Genomic DNA, 25,092 nt, shown 5'->3' on the forward strand with positions numbered 1-25,092 from the left:
CCTTCTCTTAATTATAATAATCAACTTATTTCACAGTAATTTCGTGTTAATATGAATGGATGCGATTTCTGAATGTTTCACGTAGGACATTTTCAAATACTCCAGGATTATCTGTGATCCTCTTCTCTGTTTCCCTTAAAACGGCGTCTTTATGGAGCTTAACTGTCACGAATATAATCCCAACAATAGTTTCTGTTCGCAATTGCAATCTGATTTTATCACCTGGCACAGACTCATCAATGCCTACCTCTTCTTTCATTATATTAGATCTGTCTACCAGAACTAGTGCACACTAAAATTTAATCATATATCATTACTACTTCAAAAATATTTCTGTTTGCTACCTGTGCAGACATGGATACGCCATGCTCAGACAATGTGACAAATGTTTGATGTTACACTGACAATATCTCCCATACCTTCAGCACTTAAATCAAGAAACCTGTACATTTACCCCAAACCAATAAGTGAAATGCCGTCAATCAATACTATATTATCCAGTTCTGGAGTAATTTATATTTACCCGAATGGTTCTTCTGATGCCAATTTATGTTACAAGTTACAGGAATCCTTCAGTCTAATAAATAACCAAAGTTAGATTAATCACAAATTGATCTTTCCTTTTATTTGGACAACATGTAAAGACGTTTCAATTGCAGCTCCTTAATTTGATGGTAAATGAATGTTTATCATTGTGAAGTAAAAGACCCTGCTAATTTCATAAAACTATTAGCGGAGCTAAACAATGCTGACCGATCCCACATATGAATGAACATACATAAATAGTATGAAGGAGCAGTTCCAGGAGGAAGTGGCTAAATACAGGAGGGAAATTCTGGCGCATATCTCTTGACTCTGTATTGACAGTGTACCGCAGAAGCTTGTTATACCAACCCCGTGTCGGCTCCCCAGCAGAGTTCATCAGCACAACCCCATTCGAGGCACGCGTAGGAATACGTTGGTGGACAAAAGACAAACTCACTATGTCACGGGCCCATCACCAAACGTGCGCAAACACACCCAGCCAGTGTAAAGATCCTGATAGTCACGTGTACAGCCATAGCTATGTGGGGTTCATCTTTAATGAACACCCCTCGTAACTTTGCGTTCAAGAATATTGCTTGTATATGGTAGGTGATTGCACGCGCGACATACAATGCCGCGGGTTAACATAGATACCCCAATCACACTCAGCATACTGACTCCGAGCCGACCAGCCCTGAGGAACGCAAAGCAGGAAAACAACAAATAGTATATTTTACGTATCTTGGTAAGAACCATCGACATTCTGCTCTCCGGACAGACGCTCTGTCCATCAGACCACGGAGACGCCCCCATAGCTATTTCCTTCCTGCATGGCATTCCGGTGAGGCGATGTAATTTTGAACACTGTAAGATTTCATATTCTGTGATAAGTGAGAAAACCCTCAACAGTCTGTTGAAGCATACCTAAAGTGTTGTCACTGAGACAGCTCTTAACACTAGTGTGGCGGCTGGTGACTCTCCACGTGGGAACTATGTTGGCAATGCTATTGCAAATGACACACTACAAGAGCAGCATATTGCAATAAATGATCATGCCTCTGAGATTAGTAATGCTGCTTTGATATACCTAGTCCCGATAATGTTTAAGTAAAACCGAGAATATTTAACTTGACATAATGGCATAAATACGAATACTGCAAAACTATTAACTCCAGTCCTAAACACACCAAGAAAACACCAGCATTATGTGAATACACCCCCAATAAACATACATGATGATAATATCAATGCTACTGACAATTGTCCAAATGAGTAGCACTTTAATCTCAATGAGCATCGGATAAAGAAACGAATACAATACCCTGAATGCGTGAATCCACTTGATAACAGTGATGATGTAAGTTTCCAAGAACACTAAACTGATTTTATTCGATGATACATTCATATTTTCTGTTTAACATGGCATTAGTACTTGAGGAATACCATAACATGCTACAAAACATGCTAAATATGTCCATCCCATTGAGGGAATTTCAAAAGCGTTGTCTTTGTTCGAAGTACCTGATTCCTCAAGCCAGCTGATAGCGTTCCCCCTGTCTGTGCACTTCTGCTGTTTTGGTCGAGCCAGGTAAAATGATAGGGAAGGCTACTTGTCCAGACAAGAGTGTTATCAAGTATGCAATCTCATCGACAACGTGTCTTCCTTTATCTAAAGAATTTGAAATCGGGTTATAAAATAAAAGCTATTGCTTATTGTCTTCAGGTGTGCACTGTCCAATAAGATTTTCACTACATCCATCAAAAGTTCCAGAAAATCAAACCCGGTGTTCACAAGATACTAACTCCTACAGGCCCATTACAATACTGAGTTGCTTTGGGAAACATTTTATGAGTATACTAGACCTATTATAGAAGTACTTCATGGTAGATTGTCCTATTTCATTGACGATAATAACATTAAGTCACCCACGTTACCTTAATTTAGAAATAAACGTTTCTCAAAAGTAGATATTATGTTCATGTGTCATATCGTTTGGTTGTAAAACGCAGATTCCCTTGTTCTTTTAGTTAATTTTATTTTGCTCCCGGCATCAAAACCTACTCTGAGGTGTGGCACAGTTAAGAAGATTTTAGCAGTCACACCCAACGTCTACAAGCAGAAATCGCCTGAAACAGACTGAGTCATGCATGACAGAATCGGCCGTCAAGGAAGAGGTATGAAGATCTGAAACTCATACTGAATGAACTTGAATATGCAGTTGAAGATAGAGACATCAACATCAGCCACTGTACCCATCCCGTTTGTTGCATAATAATAGAAAAAGTAAACTTTAAATCTAATACTATGTATTCCTGTCTATATTCGCATTTGTTTTGTTGACGAAGTACACAGTTGATGTTAAATAATAATGTACAGATAACAACTTTGTCTTCGGCGTAATGCAAGACTGTAAGAACACCCTGTGTTGCAATACCATGTACAGCACATCATAGAATACAGAGGTTCGGTGTAACGCAAGACTGTAAGAGCACCCTGTGTTGCAATACATTGTACAGCACATCATAGAATACAGAGGTTCGGTGTAACGCAAGACTGTAAGAACACCCTGTGTTGCAATACCATGTACAGCACATCATAGAATACAGAGGTTCGGTGTAACGCAAGACTGTAAGAACACCCTGTGTTGCAATACATTGTACAGCACATCATAGAATACAGAGGTTCGGTGTAACGCAAGACTGTAAGAGCAGCCTGTGTTGCAATACCATGTACAGCACATCATAGAATACAGAGTTTCGGTGTAACGCAAGACTGTAAGAACACCCTGTGTTGCAATACATTGTACAGCACATCATAGAATACAGAGGTTCGGTGTAATGCAAGACTGTAAGAACACCCTGTGTTGCAATACCATGTACAGCACACCAAAGAAATACCGAGGCTCGGTGTAATGCAAGACTGTAAGAACACCCTGTGTTGCAATACCATGTACAGCACATCATAGAATACAGAGGTTCGGTGTAACGCAAGACTGTAAGAACACCCTGTGTTGCAATACATTGTACAGCACATCATAGAATACAGAGGTTCGGTGTAATGCAAGACTGTAAGAACACCCTGTGTTGCAATACCATGTACAGCACACCAAAGAAATACCGAGGCTCGGTGTAATGCAAGACTGTAAGAACACCCTGTGTTGCAATACCATGTACAGCACATCATAGAATACAGAGGTTCGGTGTAACGCAAGACTGTAAGAACACCCTGTGTTGCAATACATTGTACAGCACATCATAGAATACAGAGGTTCGGTGTAACGCAAGACTGTAAGAACGCCCTGTGTTGCAATACCATGTACAGCACACCAAAGAAATACCGAGGCTCGGTGTAATGCAAGACTGTAAGAACACCCTGTGTTGCAATACCATGTACAGCACATCATAGAATACAGAGGTTCGGTGTAACGCAAGACTGTAAGAACGCCCTGTGTTGCCGAACCATGTACAGCACACCAAAGAATTACAGAGGCTCGGCGCAATGCAAGCAATATGTTTCTGAAAGTCAGCGTAGTGAGAATGAACCGTTCCAACGTATCATGTAATTGACGCTTCCTGATCCGAATTAACCTCCCGCCTGCTCATTAGGTGAGCTATTTTGGGAAACTGTCCAAATAACATCGTGCCATCAACACCTGGCACGTTTACATTCTTCGTCGGCTGAACTGAACTGTCTCATCTAAATGGGCCTTATTTGGAATTTACTGAAATTTACTTCACGGAAGTGAGATCACATGTCAAGGGTGAGGTGAGGTGAAATGGCGTTTAAGGTCTTGTTCAATATTATTGCGCGTATATACCGTGTTTGGGCGTGTGAGTGGCTGCTTGTAAGTGAGTGAGTTTGGTTTAACGCCGCTTTTAACAGTATCCCAGTTATATCACGGCGTGTCAGGAAATCCCGAAGTGATACCACTTCGGTGAAACCCACGAGCACGGGCAGTTATATCGCGGCGTGCCAGCTTAATGTGGGAGGAAAGCCTGAAGTGATGCAGGTCTCAGACGTTTACCACTTCGATGAAACCCACGAGCACGGGTATGGTGCTGACAAACCTAGAAACATAATCGGAGCGAACCGGGATTCGAACCACAATCATTGGTTTCTGGCGTGCCCAAAGGACGGAACTCTGCACAGCGAATCGCGGTGCCTTAGACGACTGGCCCCAAGTGGCTGCTTGTACACGTCTGGAGTTACGTCAGTTTCATACTGCTAGCCCACTGAGATAACCTGCCACAGTTTAACATGGTTGACCCATTTAGAGGTGAGGTGAGGTGAAATTGGGTTTAACGTCGCGTCCAAGATTATTGCACTTATATAGCGACGTGCATGCACGTGTATGTGTGTGTGTGGCTGCTTGTACTAGTCCGGACTGATGCCGATTTATAGTGCTAGCTCACTGAGATACCATGCCGCAGTTTAACATGAATACCCCACTCAGACACAGTATACTGACTCCGAGCCGACCAGTCCTTGTTTTAGCCCCTTAATGCCGAGCGCCAGACAGGGTAACAACAAGGACAATCTTTTAACGTCTTTTAGTATGACGCGGCCCGGGATCGAACCCTGGACCTTCCGCTCTCCGGGCGGACGCTCACAAGACCACGGAGGCGGTCTGACCCATTTAGACCCATTGTAGGGGTGTATAAGACTTCACAAGCTGAATGGACATAGGTTGTAAAATACTTGACAATTAAACCCTTTTTGGATTATGTCAGCAAGCAGACTCTCAATCTGCGAAAAGTTAAATGTGACGTGATAAGCAAGTGACGTCATATGAACATGCCTACGACTATCGTGCTCTCATCCTTTAACATAAAATCGCTTCGTGGAATTGGTTTAAGAAGAAGGATGATAAATTTGATAATCTGGATATATATGTTACTTTACAAATTGGTGACTGATCTTTCAGATAGCTAGATTTACTGTGTCGCAAACTGACACAAAGTGTGATGTAAATACGTTTATTAATAACCAACATAAATTGGGCGGCAAGAGTTCAAAGCTGATGCAAGTCATTGAAACCAAAGAACCGGTATCGATTCTCCAAATTGATCTATCTTCTGAAGCAAATCCCTTAGGATCGAGCAAGTTATAATTCTAGAATAGTGCTATTGACAGGGTAAATGTATAGTTTCCTCACTCAAAAACAATCATTCATTTGTTGTCGACACAAACAAACGTGAGAGAGTGGCTTGGTTCAACGTTAACGACCGCTAATTTAGTTTCGTCACGGCGTGTGTGAGTAAAGGTGAGGGGAGGTGAAATTGGGTTTAACGTCGCATCCAAGATTATTGCACTTATATAGTGACGTGCATGCACGTGTGTGTGTGCATCCGGACTGATGCCGATTTATAGTGCTAGCTCACTGAGATACCATGCCGCAGTTTTACATGAATACCCCACTCAGACACAGTATACTGACCCCGAGCCGAATAATCAGGGTAACAACAAGTATCATCTTTTAACGTCTTTTGGTATGACGCGGCCGAGGATCGAACCCCGAACCTTCCGGTCTCCGGGCGGACACTCTACCACTAGACCACAGAGGCGGTCAGTGTGAGCAAAGCCCACCATAATGCAGGTATTTTTAGATGTTAACGACCTTGGTAAATCTCATGAGCACGGGTATGGTACTGAAAAACCTAAAATCTATTTGGGTGCTTCGAACCTACCATCACCGGTTTCGTGCCTGCCTAAGGGATGCATATTGGTACAGCAAATTGCTGCGCTTTAAAAGATTGGGCCATCCTTGACCCCAAAAAGTGCAAGAAATACATCTGATATGTTCCCCTGAGTAAGTAGGATGTACGTTATGGCATCAGATTTCCTTGACATAAATGCCAGGGTCATTGTTCAGGCATCTATTAGCTCTAGGGCGATCTATAGTCTCAAGCCAGTTGTCACACTGATTATAATTAAGGACCCCGATAGCGATCGTGTGCCAGGTCCCTGAGGATGTAAGACAGCTGTGTTCTCAGATGATGCATTGATGACAGATGTTATTTATAACGAGGACATGCGGCATCGTGAGGCCAGGCTTTTACGTCTTAAGTTGTGTGTATGTCTGGTGGACACATACGAATGTAAGATATAAAAGATATAAAAATGAAAATAAATTTGATAATCTGAATATATTACTGTAACATATTCATGGGTCGGTCCTTCCATTTAACAGGTAAAGGATACATTTTATAATCTGATCTAAGTGCAGACGTATGTCTTTACATACCCTTATCCACAGGACTACCCGTGCCCCGTACACGCGGAGACCACATGCCGACCTTAGACATAAGTACTGTATCTTCGTTTAGAACTTTATTGTGTACACTTATCTTAAGCAAATGTTTCATCTACAAATACAATTTACTTGGCGTTTTATGACATACATGTATGCACGTGAGGGTCATTTGTGTTTAAAGCTGTGGTATGAACATCAACATATAGTATAACAGAGGTGATGTGTAATGGGGTTTAACGTCGCGTTCATGATAATTGCACGTATATGTCCACGTGCGTGCACGTGTGTGTGTATGTGTGTGTGTGTGTGTGTGTGTGTGTGTGTGTGTGTGTGTGTGTGTGTGTGTGTGTGTGTGTGTGTGTGTGTGTGTGTGTGTGTGTGTGGCTGCTTGTACTAGTCCAGACTAATGCCGATTTTGTAGTGTTAGCCCACTGAGATACCATGCTGCTGTTTAACATGAATACCCCTTATTGTAACCCCTTAATGCCAAGCGCCAGGCAGGGTAACCACAAGTACCATCTTTTAACGGCTTCTAGTATGACGTAGACAGGGATCGAACCCAGGACATTCCCCTCTCCGCGCGGACACTCTACCACTAGACCACAGGGTCGTCAGTGTAAGAGACAGCATGATCATGATGCACACTAATTTTAGTTCGCTATAACCGTAGTTCGTTATAAACGTAGTTTACTGTAATAATAATAATTACGCCCTATTACTTGTCTGAATACACAATACAAAATATTTACAGAGTGTCTTACAGATCTTGTGTCATCTACTGCGTTTCCAATGGCATTATTTACATGGAGCAGAGTGAGTGAGTGAGTTGGGTTTAACGCCGCTTTTAACAGTATTCCAGTTATATCGCGGCGTGCCAGCTTAATGTGGGAGGATAGCCTGAAGTGATGCAGGTCTCAGACGTTTACCACTTCGATGAAACCCACGAGCACGGGTATGGTGCTGACAAACCTAGAAACATAATCGGGGCGAACCAGGATTCGAACCCACAATCATAGGATTATGACGTGTCCAAGGGACGCAACTCTGCACAGCGAATCGCGGCGCCATAGACGGCTGGGCCACCCGTGCCCCCTTACATGGAGCAGAAAGGAGCAAGACAGGGGTGCTTGGGTTTGGTTTTTTTCCTCTTTGTTTGTCAGTCAAGGTATTTTCCAAACCAGATACATTTCAATATACAGTTACTTTTCTGAAAGACAACTTATATCCTCAAGTAAGGTAAAACATTAACTCATGTGTTGTGGTACAAGAAAAATATTTTCGTTTGCCTACTGAGCTGTAAAACGCATTGTCTTTCGGTTCCTCAAATGATTCAACATCTCGATACAGCAATGCGATAGCATTAATCCAAACCGGGATTGATGTGAAAAATCCTATCTTACGATTGCTTCGAGAGAAGGACGTCGGATATTATTGTCCGAAGTCATCCTTACATATGAAACAGGATATCGCTTCAAACCAAGCACCCGAAGAATCGACTCTTCGCGTTTCATCCATATCTATTATTTTCTGCATTTCTTATATTTTTCTCCCTCAATCTTCAATTTTGAACCTTCATTCTGTACTGCTATACATAGTTTTACGTTCAGTGTTCACTCGACACCCTGTACTGTTTGTCGCTTATAACTCATTTTCTGATAATCAGCTTTTGGCTGAGTGTCACAAACAATGCCGCTATATATAGTACAACTGACCTTCACACTTTCCAGTGAGTAATAAAGCCTTCATCAATCCGAGCCGCTGCATGCATTGCTTCTATGCTGAACATGTTATTTTCATCAACTGATATGATTAGTCAACGCAGTAAGTGTAAAACATAGCGCCTAACGAGGTTATTCAATGTTAACCCCTTGATATCACTATGAATCCACTGCGCTTTCAGATTTAAAGTTATGGCTTAAATGGTTAAAAGAAACAGCCCCAGGTTGCGTCTCCCTGATATTAGATGCTTTCATGTAATCTATACTTGGAAAAAGACTGTCTAGACCCAGGCGTCCATCTGATCAACGTGCAAACTCACAATATTGCCTTCAGTCATGTGTTCAAACGAGGCTGGCGGTATCACAATGACACATCAACACTTGGAATACGGCGCTCTTGATAATGATATGTCTGTTTCAATTCATACGAAAGTTACCATTTGAAGCAGTTTATAGATTACAAGCAGATTTACATCTAGTACTGTAAGCATGCACATGCTCGTAAGATATGTCCACGGCGTACGATGTGTGGTATAACTATCATCTAAGAAAATATTGAACAAGCGTTTGCAGACATATTGAAAACATAAAACATACTAAATATGTGAGGACAGAACAAAGATGTATCTAATATTAAGTCCATCGCCAAACAAATATTGATTTCTAATTAAACCATATATTTGTCACGTTGCTATGGCTCCGTAGTTGCCAGCCAACAGTCTGAATAAGGGCTACTGATGGAAATAGCTAGTGTAAACTGCAACACTGAATCATTTTTCGGCATTCTTTCACATTTGTAATAATTTGGATATATCCCATGAAGTAGCATAGAAGGTAAGCCTTGGGAGATAGAAGGTGTCAAGTCTTTTCTTTATCACATCAAAATTGAGGGCTTAGGCCCTGGATTGGATTCCTGACATGGATACACTGTGTAAAGTCCATTTCTGGTATCCCCTTCAAAACTTTGCAGAAATATTGCTTAAAGTGGCAAAAAAGGCAAAGCACTGACTCACCCATCCACCCACCCACTGTCAAAATTGGGTTACGGCTACAGATATTGTTTTCATTAACTTACAGAGAGTGGATACACATGATGTACATTCACGCAATCCACAGTTAACTATTCAACGACTCTCTTCTAAATAGTTCAATAAAACATGTTTCCTTGAGGTTTTTTAATGTGAAACTAAATATATTCTCTTTTTCCTGCACAACGGAATCGCATTTCAGTGACAGGTACTTTCAATGGTGATACATGTGCTGCACAGTAGTCCTGAAGTCTGCACATATGAGCAAAACAAGGCAGTATAACACGGTGTTGACAGCTCTGCTCGCATAACCTGGCCAGTTGTCTGATAAGTTGTCTGTCATTTTGCGGGTTCAGTTTACCGTTAAAAAAGATGTTACAACTATTATAATAATAATACTGTAAACTACGGTTATAACGAACTCAAAGTGACCAGTAATTTTAGTTCGCTATAACCGTAATTCGCTATAAACGTAGTTTACTGTTGTAAAAATAAATAATAATAATAATAATAATAATAATAATAATAATAATAATAATAATAATAATCTGACTGACCCTAAAAACTTCCGCCCAATTTCTTGTTTGAACACACAGTACTAAATATTTACAGGGTGTTTCGAAATGTAGATTATGCAATGAATTTAATGAGACTGTCCAACACATTGTCAGTGGATGCCCAGTTTTGGCACAAACACAGTATCTTAAGCGACATGATGGTGTAGCTCGATCATTTTATTAACGTCTTCTCCATGCTTGTGGTTTTGACACAGAGATCCATCCGTGGTACAACCCTGAATATGTAGATGGCGTCATGGAAAATGATAAATCCATTTAATTGGCCCGTATACAGCCTCAGCAGTATCCAGGCCACCAAGTTCTGGGTGGGTTTGACCAGGCAGCGCTTCCTGGGAAGTCTCATTCGCTGCCGTGTAGAGTGGGCAAGGGCCCTTAAGCTGATGATAAGCCTAACCAGCCTAAAGGTGCTAGGATTACCAACACCCTCTTTGTTGCATTTTATTTATAATAATACATGGATGACTTTGAACTTATTGCCAATGGAGGATCCACACTAAAAAAAACAGATTCTAATTTTCTAATGATATCGGCATGTCCTCTGGACTCGACATATGCAACATTCTTCATCTGAACCGTGGCAAGGTAGAAGAGGAAGGATCAGTCAGTTTACTTGGAGGGGGTGTTATTGACTATCTCGTGGAAGGTCGGGCCTATACGTATTTAGGGATGCAGATTAGGGTCAAACTCCGGAATGCCCATATCAAGGAAAACAGTACAAATGTCCTCTTGTGAAGCATGTCAAGACTCATGATGAAAGCAAGGCATCCCGAAGTTAGGACATAATCTCAATGTCGGTGTTGATTTTGTTGATGGTTCTGTACTGCTGGTCGGTACAGAAATGAGTGTCCAAACCAAGCGAAGTGCCATGTCAAGTCGGCTCAGACTCAGTTTTTCAGGGAGAGGCTTTCTGAACGACCACTGCATCGAGTTTATGTGCAGTGCGTTGAGAAGATCAGCAATCCTGCAGAGTCCTTCGCTTGGATGAAGTCGTGTGGCCTGAAAAATGACCTGCTCAGGACCAGTCATTTCCCACTCGAAACCGTCATTGTATGATTTTGCATCAAAATGTAAATATGAAATGTAGATTATCTAATGAATGTAATGAGACACATTGTCAGTGGATGCCCAGCTGTGGCACAAATACAGTATCTTAAACGACATGATGGTGTAGCTCGATCATTTTATTACCGTCTTCGCCATGCTTGTGGTTTTGACACAAAGATCCATCCATGGTACGACCCGAAATATGTACAGGGCGTTAAATCATTTATATCATTGAATTTTCTGTCCCTTTTGGCACTAATGTGATTGACAAGATTGAGGACAAACATGGCAAATATGCGGACCTCACTTTCAAAATGTCACGCTTGCATCCCTAGTACCAAGTTGTCCGACTCCCCATTGTTCCCGTGCCTTAGGTTTGGCACCTACCAATATGTTGACTGACATTGGGAGGGCACCCGGGTATGAGACCAGGAATTACAGCCCTTCTGACAATCAAGGCAATGCAGTTTTGGGGAGTCTTCACATTCTCCGAAAAGTTTAGGGAGTCTTCACATTGTCAGAAAAGGCTTTTCTCTCACAAGAAGTTGACAAGCCGTGATGAATTTAGGTTACTATTTGAATTGGCGTTGACCCCCAACTCATTCACTCATCGCGATATCAGTTTCAATATTTTTAATCTGGAGCTACGACTTCAAAAGGTTATTAAATAGGGATTGAACAACAATTTTAATAATATCACGGCTTGTTAAATTTGGGGAATTTATTCCTAAAGTGCCACATGTCATAGAAGAGCTAATATTCTAACAGATCAGGGATCCTAATCGGAGCGACTCAGGCATCAAACCCTCGACCAGGAAATCCAGGCCTGGCTAAAAGATTCACGTCTCTTGGCCCCACAACGACATCAAGCAATGTACCAGAGATGCACCATATGTCGAAATTATTGTCTTTACAACTGCATTAAAATCAGTTTAGTTGGTCACTCTCAGGTTTCAGGCGTTATCCTAGTGCTCATAGGGAACAAAATGTTGCTAGGAGACAACGTTTACTTATCGTCAAGAGCATCCGCAAATCTTGTAAAAGTCAAAGATTCAAAAGGCCAAAATGACACTTGTCAAGAACTAATGAAATATTACATCCTACTCCACATTGTCTGTAACACGACAGAGCCATAACCTGTATACTCCACAAATCAATAGAAACAAAATGTGGAGATAATAGGTATTCAATCAAAGATGTATCTAACTTTGAGCAGTGAGTTCTCGCCTTTGTCAACGTATTAGTTACTAATCACTAGTATCACACACACACACACACACACACACACACACACACACACACACACACACACACACACACACACACACACACACACCTGGAGCCGGGGACCATCCCTGGATCATGCGCGTGAACAACTAAGAGCTTCTGTGGAGCTGAGGCGCTCTCATCACAGGATGTTAAGAGCACATCAAACGGATTCTGATGTTACAGACGTTAAATTAGAGGAAGACGTAACTGGCTTCAAAACGTTTTTCCTTCACTTGGCAGAGATGAGTATATATCAGGCACATTGAATGAAAAACATTAAACCTGAGCATGTGTTTGATGTGATTTGAAGAACGACTTTTCTAATGGAATGTCAGTGTAAATCCTCCATACACACGGCATAACCTTGGATGTAGTACTGAGAAATCCAGATAAGGCTATCGTATTTACAAGATGTACGTCTCCGTAGCAGACTAAGTACCCATAAATTATTTTGTTTGTGTCTGCGAAACCCACCTGCCAAACATGTTAGTGACACAAGGGTCAAGTCAACCGACTAACGGGATCGGGTGATCAGGCGGGTGGTGGCTTGGTTGGTGCATGTCATCGTATCCCAATTGCGTAGATCGATTCTCATGATGTCAATCACTGAATTATAGGGTCCAGACTCGAATATTTACAGACCGCGGTATATTGCTGGAATATTGCCGAGTGTGGCGTAAAACAACAAACAAACAAACACTGCAAAGCCACATTTGTTATAACGAATAACGCTAGATCATTCAGATGGTGAAGCGTTGACTTTCATGGACAAGAAAGTCCAATGGCTCTGCTTAGCGATCGTTCTCAAGATAAATCATACTACAGGACATACCAACAACATTGATCTTACGTACGATAGTTTTATGATCAGTATTAAAATCAGTTTTGTCGCTTTGTCGCTTTCATCTGCGTCCGATCAGTATCACGATCGATTTAGCAATCACTCTCACCAACAGTCTAACGAATAGCTTGAGTCTCAAATCATTCTTACCATCAGTCACATGAAAGTGTATGACAAGTTTGATCGAAATATGGGAGACATAGTGTGTGCATGGTTCGAGTCAACAAGGTAGTTCTGGAGATTTGAACAGAGCCATATTTAATGTAACATTATCATATGACAATTGAAGCACAAGCGCCACATCGGCACACATTAGGATTGATTCGGTGTATTGAATCAGTTACACTTTTAGTACACGTTTTAAAAACAGCGTAAATTGATCAGGCATTATTTTGCCATCGATCCAATACTCTCACTCTCAGAAAAGAATACCATCTTAATTACATTATTTTTTACCGGTCATTTGTGCATAGGCAAGAAAGTGAAAAGAAATATGCTCTTAATGCCAAGAAGCTGATCGATGTCCTTAGAGATAGACACGTTTGTCACGTTGCGTGTTAGGTTTCATGCATTATACGTGTGAAACGGAATTGTCAAGAATTCGTTTATATGATTTAGGTATCGAAACAGATGACACTGTTCAATGACCGCAAAGAAGGTCCGTGGGGATTTGTGTCAATCTAACTAGGCAATTTTATCCATGGTTTGCTCAATATCGCTTAATATTTTATCGATCAGACCACTGGAGTACACGGTAACTCCATCATGAGGAATGTGATTTAAGATAGGGCTCAGTTCTTAACTTTTTTACACCTATTTCTGTCTTTCAAAATCTCACTTCATTATTTGAAGAAAACATATTATAATAAATTATGACAATATTAATGCTGACGTATTATAAAGCACGTCAACAATGACTTTTTTTTAAAATACAAACGAGTCCATTTCTATGACAGACTTGCGAATGATGCCATGGTCTTTCTATGTGAGCTGTTGGTCAACAAAGCCATGATCATGAGGGACTAGTACAGATGTATGAAGAGATGATAAAATATGCATACTTGAGCTGGTTAAGATGGGACAAATTGTAAAGACATCGTCCATTGGTTTCAGAACCATAACTGTGTAGCCAATTTGTTCTTTAATCAGCATCGCGATTATTAAAGAAGTGCTCTCTTCTCATGCATTGTTATCTTTCGCCATTAGGCGATTGCGTGACTCAGATGTGTTGGGAGGGTTAGACTGTAAGTTACCAATGCGATCCAGTTATTCTCCAATGTGATAATAAAAAAATATGTATATGATCGTATAAGGCACGAAGGCCATAGAAGTTGCTCAATCAAGGCGTCATCTGAGTCTTAATTTGGACTATCACTTCAAAAAACTTGCAAGTTTCTCGACATTGAATAGGGTATTACACATATAGGCGTCGGTGTGGCAGCGAATAACTACCCATTGTATTTTACGACGTCGTTGCTAACATTTTGAAAGTGATCGCGATTATGATTTGTAAGTAATTATTTCCTTCTGTGACGTCAGGCACGACCTGATGATAACATTTTTGAAGTTAATATGAAAACATTAAGAATATCAAAACCAGCAAATATACGTACATTGTATATGAGACAAATATTTGTCTTTGGTTGGCTGCAATTGTTCTGTTATTTCACATTACATTGTACAAGCCCTATTAAGGCATTACAGTTCTAATGCCTATACAAGAAAGCATGTTTCTAATTACCGAATACATTTCTTCGATCCCAATATGGGGGCAATGTGTAAAGCAACCCTTCGTGTCCCCTACCGTTTTATTGCTGAAAACAGGCTAAAAGCTTGATCAATCTTCACTCGATCCCGAAACCGAGGACTTTTGAAACACGCGCTTTGTGTAAGCTTAGCTGTCAAAGTTATTGGTCACGAAAAAGCCCAAAGAGTCGAACAAAATCATACTGACACTTATTGTTGTAAATACCGTGGCAAGATTACTGTCGCATAAATAGGAGCTGATTTCTCTGAAGTTGATAGTGTATATTAAATGTCATGTGAAATAACAGAAAATAACTGTGTATAAACATGTATGACGAAGGTAGAGTGAAAAATAAACATGGTTAACTCCTATTTCGGAGAGTTAGTGAGAGGATGGGGTATTTTCGCCATATTCTACAAAGCAGTATCAATATCCCTGCATACCTCCAGTTTCGGATTCAGACATTCTCCCTAGGTGTGGAATCGAACCGAGTTACGCTACTCTGTTTTGGAGCAGGCATTCCGATTTGTGAATCCTCTCAACACCTGAGTTAATGTAAATACATAGATGTTTGAAATGGAGCCTTCTTACTGCTATTGGATTTTGTTTTTAAAGAAAAGACGTAAATAGCATTTCACACAAAAGTTAACCAACGGTACATTCGATCGCTGTTACAATAATGATATTACAACTGCATTAAACCGACAATAATCTCAAAAGGCAACGAACTCCAGAACTTTTGGCGTCTTGATGGCGGATATGAATCGTCATTTACGTGCTTTATGTTTACTCTAAGTAAAGCATCAGTACAGTAATAAACAGGTCATTTTCTGTGACACTAGTGCCTGTCACGGCAAACCCATAAGAGTTAATTAATAATGCATACCAGGGGATCTGCCCATGATAGCTACATGTTACCAGCGACAGTAGCCGGTCAAGTCACTATGATTGTATAAGTACTGAACTCTACTCACCTATCCAAAATACTGTTATCAGATAATGAACAATGACATACAGCTGACTTCAGGAACATTTTTGAGAATACATATTTTTATACAATATTGCTATCAACAACGCTGTTTGCACAAAAATACATCTTATATGCTATACCTTCTTATATTATATTTACTACTGAATTATGATATCGCATTGCACACATGGAACAGCCAAATGAAAATATATACATGAACGTGTAATTTTTAATTACAATAAAACCACGAATTATATGGTAAAATTAAGACCAATTAAGCCCAGTGACCTAAATATATTTGCCATGTTCAAATGTAAAAGTAGTAAACTTTGAAACTCACGTCAGCCGTGAAGGAAGTGTGACAATGGTGCGTATGACTCCGCTGTCGTCGCTTCCCTACAGTGTTGTCATCGATGAAGCAGAGTGAGTGATACAGTTCGTGCCACAACCTACGTAAAGTAGACACACGATGCCAAGACGCCTCTTTACGCTAGCCACATTAACATACCCGACTGGCAGCCACTCGCTGGCTCCTGTAAGTGTATTGCTCCTGTGTCGTCACTTGGTATCATTCACAACTTCTCAGATCAATACACCAGCTTGTTTTACGAGCGACGATCCACGGGAGAAGTGTAACTACCTCATCGCTTCCCAAGCCCACTTACAGAGTGGAGTGATCGTGGTTTCCACTATTTACTTGGTGGCATAAGATTGTAATCTAACACTGACATCTGATGTGATAAGGTATGCGTTTCAAATCTGCATTGAATTATAGCTCCTAGATTGGATGGAAAATGAAAATATGACAGAGCGTTAAACCAGTACAGTGTGTTTTGTATTTTCAATACAGGCAATGATATCACGGTCGTAGGAGTGTTTTATGTGATTATATATACCTCTGACCTAAGAGATTATCATGATACCAAACCAATCAGTGTTGGTTGTGAAATAAGATGAGGGTCGCCATGTCAGACCACTCCCACGTGTGACAGCTATTAGGCATCACGCCCATATGCTTCTTCCGGAGGAAACAGTGTTTCCTATACCACATTGCTAAACGTAATGTTTACCGAGGTGTTTATTGTTGGACTTAAGACTAGATTCATTTTACTACAGGCATTCCCAGAAACAAGTTTGTCCAAATTGATGTCTGCGACATGAACATATACACGATTACAAACGAAATTACGATTACGAATGGTCCTAGGTAATGAAATCTATCTGTACAACACATGCTTCGCAAAGATTATATCAAATGCTATAACAATAAGTTTGAGGTTAATGCTGATGGACATAAATCATATGGATCAAATCACAAGTAGTCAAACTGATGCATTACAATCATGATTTAAATCTTCTTGTACACTGCAAGCGCATGTGACATACAATTAATGCTGTACAGTTTAATCCACACAGTCCGGGCCTCGGTTTGGGGAAATTAAACGTCAGGAAAATCTACACATATTTAAGTTATATAGCTCCTTAATAATGTTTCGCTAATCTGCAAGTGTGTTATAATGGAGATACCGTTCGAATAAATTTATATATATTTTGAAAATACGATTACCTTATTTCTTGAACTATACTCTTCAAAACCAGAAACGCAATAGGGATATTTTGGGCCATAAAAGCAAAGTTAGCGGACCATGAGGTGCAAAATGAAGAAGTTTAATGTGTTATAGTGTCAGTAACAAATTTGGCCAGGGTTTTCAATGTAGCGCCCAACACCATCACAAGGCTATGGGATCGAATTCAACAGCATGGGTCAAGACGTGATCGGCCAAGGTCGGGACGACCAAGGGTAATCACCCCGCCCAAGATCGCTACATCCGACTGAAAGAACGACCACAGCCACATCAACCGCATCCCAAATACCCGGACTGCGCAGAATCTCCGACCAGACCGTACGAAACCGTTTAAGAGCAGGTCTGCGAGCAAGCCGTCCTGTTCGACGCGTCATAATGAGTCGACAACATCGTCAACAACGACTGCATTGGTGTCGTCAACACAGGGTATGGCCTCAACTGCGATGGAGAGATGTCTGGCTCAGCGACGAATCAAGATTTCTCCTCCGTTGAGGGGATGGAAGAGCACGGGTCTACAGACGTCGGGGAGAACGTTATGCTGGAAACTGCGTACAAGAAGTGGACAGGTTTGGTGGGGGTAGCGTTATGATGTGGCTCTCTCTCATCATGGCAGGACTGGTTTGGTCCTTATCCAGGGCAATCTTATGACTCAACGATACATCAACGAAAGTCTCCTACCACACGCCCTCCCAATTGCAGCCAACGGCAACGATGTATTCCAGCAGGACAACGCCCGACCGCATACAGCATGGATCACAAGATCCTGTCTACACAACAACCTCGTTAATGTTCTCCCCTGGTCCTCCAGATCCTCGGATTTGAATACGATAGAGCACATGTGGGATGAATTAGATCTCGTTATTGATGGTAGCTGACCTTCACCCTGGATCTTTCCTGTGTACCGATAACTGAGATGACTACAATCACCAAGTGTTTTCTCCACAACATTTTGCCACTATACCTTGTACGGTCTCTCGTAAAAATGTGTTTGCCTACCTCACAAAAACCTTGCTTTGCGCTTCCTTTTTTGAAGAGTATATATGTGAATCTATTCCTATGCTTGCAGGCTGCATTTGCATCAAATACACAACCAGGAAGTCTATTTCTGCAGGCCTCAGAATGAACATTTTGGTATCGTGTGGTCAACAATAATTTCCAACACTAAGGGCTAACTCGAGCAGCCTACGGTGCATGGTGTCAACTTTAGGGGATGACGCTGATTGCCTCTGTTTAGAGGTGGGCAGCGGTGTTCGAGGGGAAGATTTAGCCTCGAAGATGATTCAAGATCAGGAAAATAGATGATATTATTATGTTTGATCCGCGAGGGCCCACACCTCGCACAACCAATATAATAAGCAGAGAACAGGAGTTGAAGAATGAGCAAAGGCAACGATTTCAGCACGCTGGGTTCCAAGGCTTCTGACTCTTGATCATTAACGCACCAGGTGCAACATCTCTCGTGAGAATTTACGTCGTTGTGAAGCAGAATCATCTGATTTTGTTTAGTTGTTTGTAGCCATGGATGAATCTTGAACGTACCATTATCAGTCAGAGGCTAAACAGCAGACAAAGCAGTGGAAACATCTTACGTCACCTCATCCGAGCAAACTCTGTTTCATCAGCTGGCAAGGTGATGGTGGTTTCTAAGGAATTCCTACTGGTGGACTACAATGTATCGCTAATATCATGCTAATCTTCTTAAATGCCGTGGAAAACTCTCTGAAGGTGTGTTACTCGACCACTATAAATGTACCTATGCACAAATCTGTTGTCACCATGGCTGCAAAGCATGGCTGTGGCTTTGAACTCTTTATATTTACCACATTCCAAGCTTGAAGAAAGAACCGTCTAGCAAGCGTTCTGTTAATGATGATGGCGTCATTTCTGCTGTGAAAGACGTTATACACTACCAGGGTGAAGTCTACCCCATCATCGTTGGCAGAAGTGTGAGGGCCTCGGAGAGGATTATGTTGAACAAGCAGCGCAGTAAATCTGTTCAGACCTTTTCAGCCATCCTCGTAAATGTGGCATCAACAAAATCAAGTAATATCCTTGTTCTTGTACACAATTCAAAACACGTGTACGCTTTAGATGGAATATATATTCGTATCTCTCTAATAAGAAAAGAAATACGATATAAATATGATGGAAGTACAAAATTCTAGAGCCTAAATAATAATTAATGTTGAGCTTCTTTTGCTTTCGAATTCATATTCAGTATTGTTTAATTCTGGTAATATTATGGCTTGACCATATGAAAAAGATATATTGTACACTTGATTTAAGAGCAATGCTTAAAACATCAGCTCAGTCATTGCAATATTTCATATACATTTCAAACAAAGTATATATACACTGAACAACAAAAGTTCCTGTGACATTGAATACGATTTAATGCAAAGTTATGGTTTTTTTACTAAAGCTGAAACAATTTCGGTTTGCAACAGATAAAAGAACCCCTGTAAGTGTTCAAATGGTTTAATTTGCCCTACTGACTTCAGAAAATGCGTGATTTCATTAAAAAAAACATGAACATGCCGAAATGTCAATTTAAAAATCAATAGCTTGTGTCTCCACCACGTCTGGTTGCGATACCAAGCAACACATCTTCGTCTCATGGAATGGACCAGGCGTCGCACAACTTCCTGTGGGATATCTGTCCATATCTGCTGGAGCATGTTTCGAAGTTCCTTGGGTCTGTGGAACGCGTAGTTGTCGAAGGCGCCGATCCATCTCATTCCACATGTGCTCGATTGGTGAGAGATCAGAGGAGCAAGCCTGCCAGGGGATAACATTCACGTTGTTTTGTTGCAGAGAATCCTGAACAAGTCGAGCAATATGTCGCCGGGCGTTGTCATGTTGAAAGGTAATGCCTGGGCCATGACGACGCAAAAACGATAGAACAACAGGGCCGATGATCTCGTCGCGGTAGCGCTGTCCATTGAGATTTCCCTCTACCACTATCAAACGGGTCCTCTGTCTTGCTGTAATCAAACCCCAACCATAACGCTGCCGCCCCCGAACCGATCTTCTTCCCTGACACAACGATTGACGTAGCGTTCACCGCGACGTCGGTACACTTGAATCCGTCCATCGCTGTGGCTGAGGTGAAAACGAGACTCGCCAGTGAATAGAACTTGTCCCCACTGCATGGCCGTCCAGCGTAGACGCTGTCTGCACCACTGTAGACGTGCTTGACGGTGGTTTCCTGTCAAAATGGGACGTCTGGCGGGTCTTCTGGCGACAATCACTGCACATCTGAGGCGGCGACGTACAGTTTGTGAAGATATCCGTCGAAGGCCAGGGATGCTTCTTGCAGTCACTGTTGCTGTCTGGAATCGATTTCGTAGGTGTATTGTTCGAATCCAGTTGACTTGTCGATTATTGGTTACGCGTGGCCTGCCACTCCGAGGATGGTCTCTGACTGCATTCGTCTGTTGCCAACGTTTGTCATAAACACCAAATGGTGTTTCTGTGGACGTTTAATTGTCTTGCAACATCACGTTGACTCGATCCTGCTTCAGGCATACCAACTGCTCGCAGACGCTCATTTTCGGACAAGCGTGGCATTTCGTAATGTTGAATTATTGCATAATTTTGTTGTTTTTCTGAGCGGTTGTTGTCCGCACGATGCTAAACAATGCATATCGAATCCCGTTAACACACATGTTTTATACCCATTCTTGGGTACTAGTGAAATGCATGGTGCTTGCATAAAAGTCAACTTTTGCATGGAATGCCTGCCTTTCTGTAGCAGTTGCGTTTTTGTGATTTGATTGCATACATGTACTACAATGTTGAAAACCAAACTTTACTTGTTTGAAAAATACACTCAAGTATTGGTGTCACAGGAACTTTTGTTGTTGAGTTTATTTCCTTGATCAAACAGGTTGTGTATTAAACAGTTTTTCTCCAATTTGCATATCATATTATTATTTTAAAAAAAGATCGTTTTCAATTACATACACTATCAGAATATCATTATAGGCTATCATATTATGCTAGGATCATTACTGTATCGTTCATGCAAACATGTTTTGTTGCGGGGTTGGTTCCGTCTGAGGATATTTATTGCGATGACAATACATATTTATCTACATGAGATATTCATTCCGTATTTATTGTGAAAACAGATAAGGTTGAACTAAATAGCTCCTGATATATATTAGATGCACAATTTCAATCATGTTAAGGTCCTGGAAGGATTATAAGGGCAAAAATATTCCGTTAATTACTCAATGGCGCACTAATTGTGATATTAGCATCAAACATAATAAGTTTACATGAAGATCAATAGAGAAGTTTTTCAAACAAAACAAATCCGATATTCGGCAAGAATTCATTCCCCATTTTGCTGAGAGAGGTAAATATATACATCTTCCTTGATACAGGTTTCCAAGTTTCCTGCCGCCTCGCTAATTTTACAGAGGTTTGTGATGAATTATTTCGTAAGCACGTGTAATTTTTCGTTACCTCAATTACGGGAGTCACAAGTATTTCATTTGTGCCTGACTGAGTACCTGCTAAAGCTGTCGAGCACCTTTATGGACCTTACAACTATTGCCGTGTCCGTTGTAAGGTATTTTTCAATGTTCATGAATTGCAATGATATTTTATTTCGACGTTTATTCACATTCTGCCACATAACTGCTCGGGGGTCTTTTTCGAGCTAATTGTCATTTCCATTCCTTATGTTTCACACATGATGGATTGTTAAATCCACTGTTTTGACATGAAAATATTTCAACCAGAGTCGTACATTTCGTATTGATCCAATATATATATTCAAGTAATTAAATTTCTGACACAGGACGCCGTGCAACAAGCAATAAACGACTCATGTAATCAACGTTATTAATCGACCGTCATCTTAGACAGCGCAGACATAATGACCTTCATCACGAGTAGGTATTTCACTACGTGTAACTTGAGAACATACCAAATCGTTCGTGAAGATTATCTGACTGTTCAAACACATGACCTTCATATTATAGGCTTTAAACATGTCGCTGTTTGTTAGGCGTTACTTTGAAGTTGACGGATGACAAAGTAGACACAATTTATGGATAACAACTTCTTTAATACTGTAAAAAGCGACGTTTCGGTTTATATCCTTAATTATACCTTTGTCAAGCAAGACTGGATATTCCTGCTTGTAGGTTTCTCGTACCTGATTTTGATACACCATCGTTATAATAGACAACGGGTGTTTCAAGAGCTGATGTATGTTTGTTTGTTATTAAAAGTAGAAATTTGCAACGTTCCAGCTTTATGACGCCGCCTGTCTGAACGAGAAAAATAAGTGGTTAATATCATGAGCAAGGATCAATGCCATCGGGGTACGATGATTACACACAGTCAAATAAGTCACAAAATCGGATCACCCGACGTATCAATTCTCGTCTTGCGATCGGCATTAGGTTGTTAGTGAACTTTTCTCACCGGTTATCCTCATGAAAACCCCATCAGAAGCATGATCGTAAGACGACCCGTTTCAGTGCAATTCAAACCAAGAAGATGTTTTGTCTATGTTCCCTTGAAAACGAGTGAGTGAGTTAAGTTTTAAGTCGACAATATTTCAGCCATATCGTGACTATCAAAGGTTTAAGACTATAAATACTATGAAAACGTATAAAAAAGGCTGCCAACGATGGGCAGTAAAGTAACTAGACTTATCACAGAGAAATATTTAAAACTAATATCGAATCATAAAATTGATATTACGATACATAACAATACATTATAAAAACAGGCTATGATCTCCAACAACTGAAGGTAGATCACCATACTGAGGGCCATTTGGACTTCCCCCTTGAAAACGAACATCATTTCTCAGGAGTTTAATATACCAGAGAACTGAATCATTCTGGTGATTTAAAAATAAATTGTAAGGCTCGAAAAGCAAGAAATGCTTTGTATGGTCTTTAGGAACTGAATGTCATTAATTGTCAGACAACTTTTCCCTGTCTCGGTCTGCTATTTATATGTGTTCGCTGTATCTTTCGAATGAATCAGAACTTGATGTCCGATATGTGCCTAGTTAAGATGTGAACTTGAGTGATGCAGCTAAGGTGGTGAACCGTTCTGCATCCAGGTTGATACATGTGGCATACAATATCTAAGAACATTTTAAGAGAAATCGTTTTTCCCTCAACCGTAGTTGGCAACACATTTCACTGACAATAGATCAATAAGGGAAGTAGATTAATGTGTGAAGAGGTGTAACTCCTTGACTAATTCAAAGATGCCCTCAAAGAAGAACGTTTGAATTCTTTCATTGATTTTGTTATTAAGTCATCTTACTGATCGTTCAGCAAATGTGTAACATTTGATTACATAACCTGAAGGGAAAATCCTTATTGAAGTGCAAATGATGAAAAACCCGAGAAGGCCATACCTTCTGGGTGTGTTTCAATAAAAAAAACGTACACTGACAAGTAATTTACATTTGATAGTGTGCATACATTGTACAATGACATCCACCAAAACCTACATGTTGAACTACTGGTTCTGCTTCATCTCTTGCAAAGAATTTATAATTATATATGAATAACATTGCAAATTGATGACACGAAACCTTAAATTCTACGTCTGATAAACCCTTTCGGACGAGTTATATTGCTAGAATATTGCTAAAAGCGGCGTAAAAACACACTCACTCAATCACTCACCTTTCGGAAGATCAGGTGAGTATAGGGTATTGGACACATATTATGATGTCTCCACATAGATTTGAAGGTATAGTAGCGAACGTCTTGTAGAAGGGGTGACTATGACTAGTCTCATTTGAAACACGAAGATCGAGAACAATGATTGATACGGCCCGATTGTTGGACGTGCTAGCCAGTATCTGAGATGCCCTAAACATTTGCTCGTCAAGAAATGTCCAAGTGTTCAATGTATTCGAGTAGTTAAAACGTAGGATTCTTTAATCGCTCAGTGAAACAGGGGGCTAAACACAAGTTAGTTTGCAGTATTACCAAATGTGTTTCAAGCGTTTCTCAAATTGTATTATGCATGTCAGTGTAGACGGTAATGATTTTCCTAACAACACAAGCATACTGTTTCTTTTTCACACAACCCAGTTTAGACCTTGGAGCACGGTCTCCCCAAGGTCTGACACAGACGCTCAAGTGAACAGACGTAAACGGCCTATTGTGGAAGCGAAAGGTTTGAGTTTAAACCTTGCATATATTGTGCCATGTTGTGTTATGCTATATGCCACATATACATTACATTGACAAAGGAGGAATAAGATGGATACACCATCGGAAAGTGAGTATGAATGAATCCTACTGTCATTTATGTAAAAAGAAGACTTTACGTCAGCACATCCGATTACAATGTCACCTCCAGAGAAACAGGAGGTATTTGTGATGATGTTCACATCGCTAATTGTCAAGGACGCTAATCGCAATAGGGTCCATGGTGGGGATTACTTAATTAATACTGACAACACTTCTTGCATACTCAATTCCATTCTGGTTTCACAAAATAACTTTTCATTAACTCTTTACGTTATGTAAAGGCGA

At 40.6% G+C, this 25,092-nt stretch overlaps 1 protein-coding gene across 3 annotated transcripts in view; it reads right to left on the minus strand.

Annotated features, from left to right (window-relative positions):
* The window catches only part of LOC139465132 (FMRFamide peptide receptor frpr-18-like), a 145,568-nt gene that overhangs the window by 15,137 nt on the left and 105,339 nt on the right, over positions 1 to 25,092 (minus strand). The window contains exon 1 of one of the 3 annotated variants that reach the window (XM_071246823.1): positions 16,315 to 16,384. The exons of the other annotated variants lie outside the window; for them this stretch is intronic. The gene's annotated coding sequence lies outside the window, so the exon portion shown is untranslated. Of the gene's footprint in view, positions 1 to 16,314; positions 16,385 to 25,092 lie in introns of those variants that run through there. 3 annotated transcript variants of the gene reach the window in all.

The sequence above is a fragment of the Haliotis cracherodii genome, unplaced genomic scaffold, assembly GCF_022045235.1.
Source record: "Haliotis cracherodii isolate W230 unplaced genomic scaffold, xgHalCrac1.p SCAF_1, whole genome shotgun sequence".
Taxonomy (NCBI): domain Eukaryota; kingdom Metazoa; phylum Mollusca; class Gastropoda; order Lepetellida; family Haliotidae; genus Haliotis; species Haliotis cracherodii.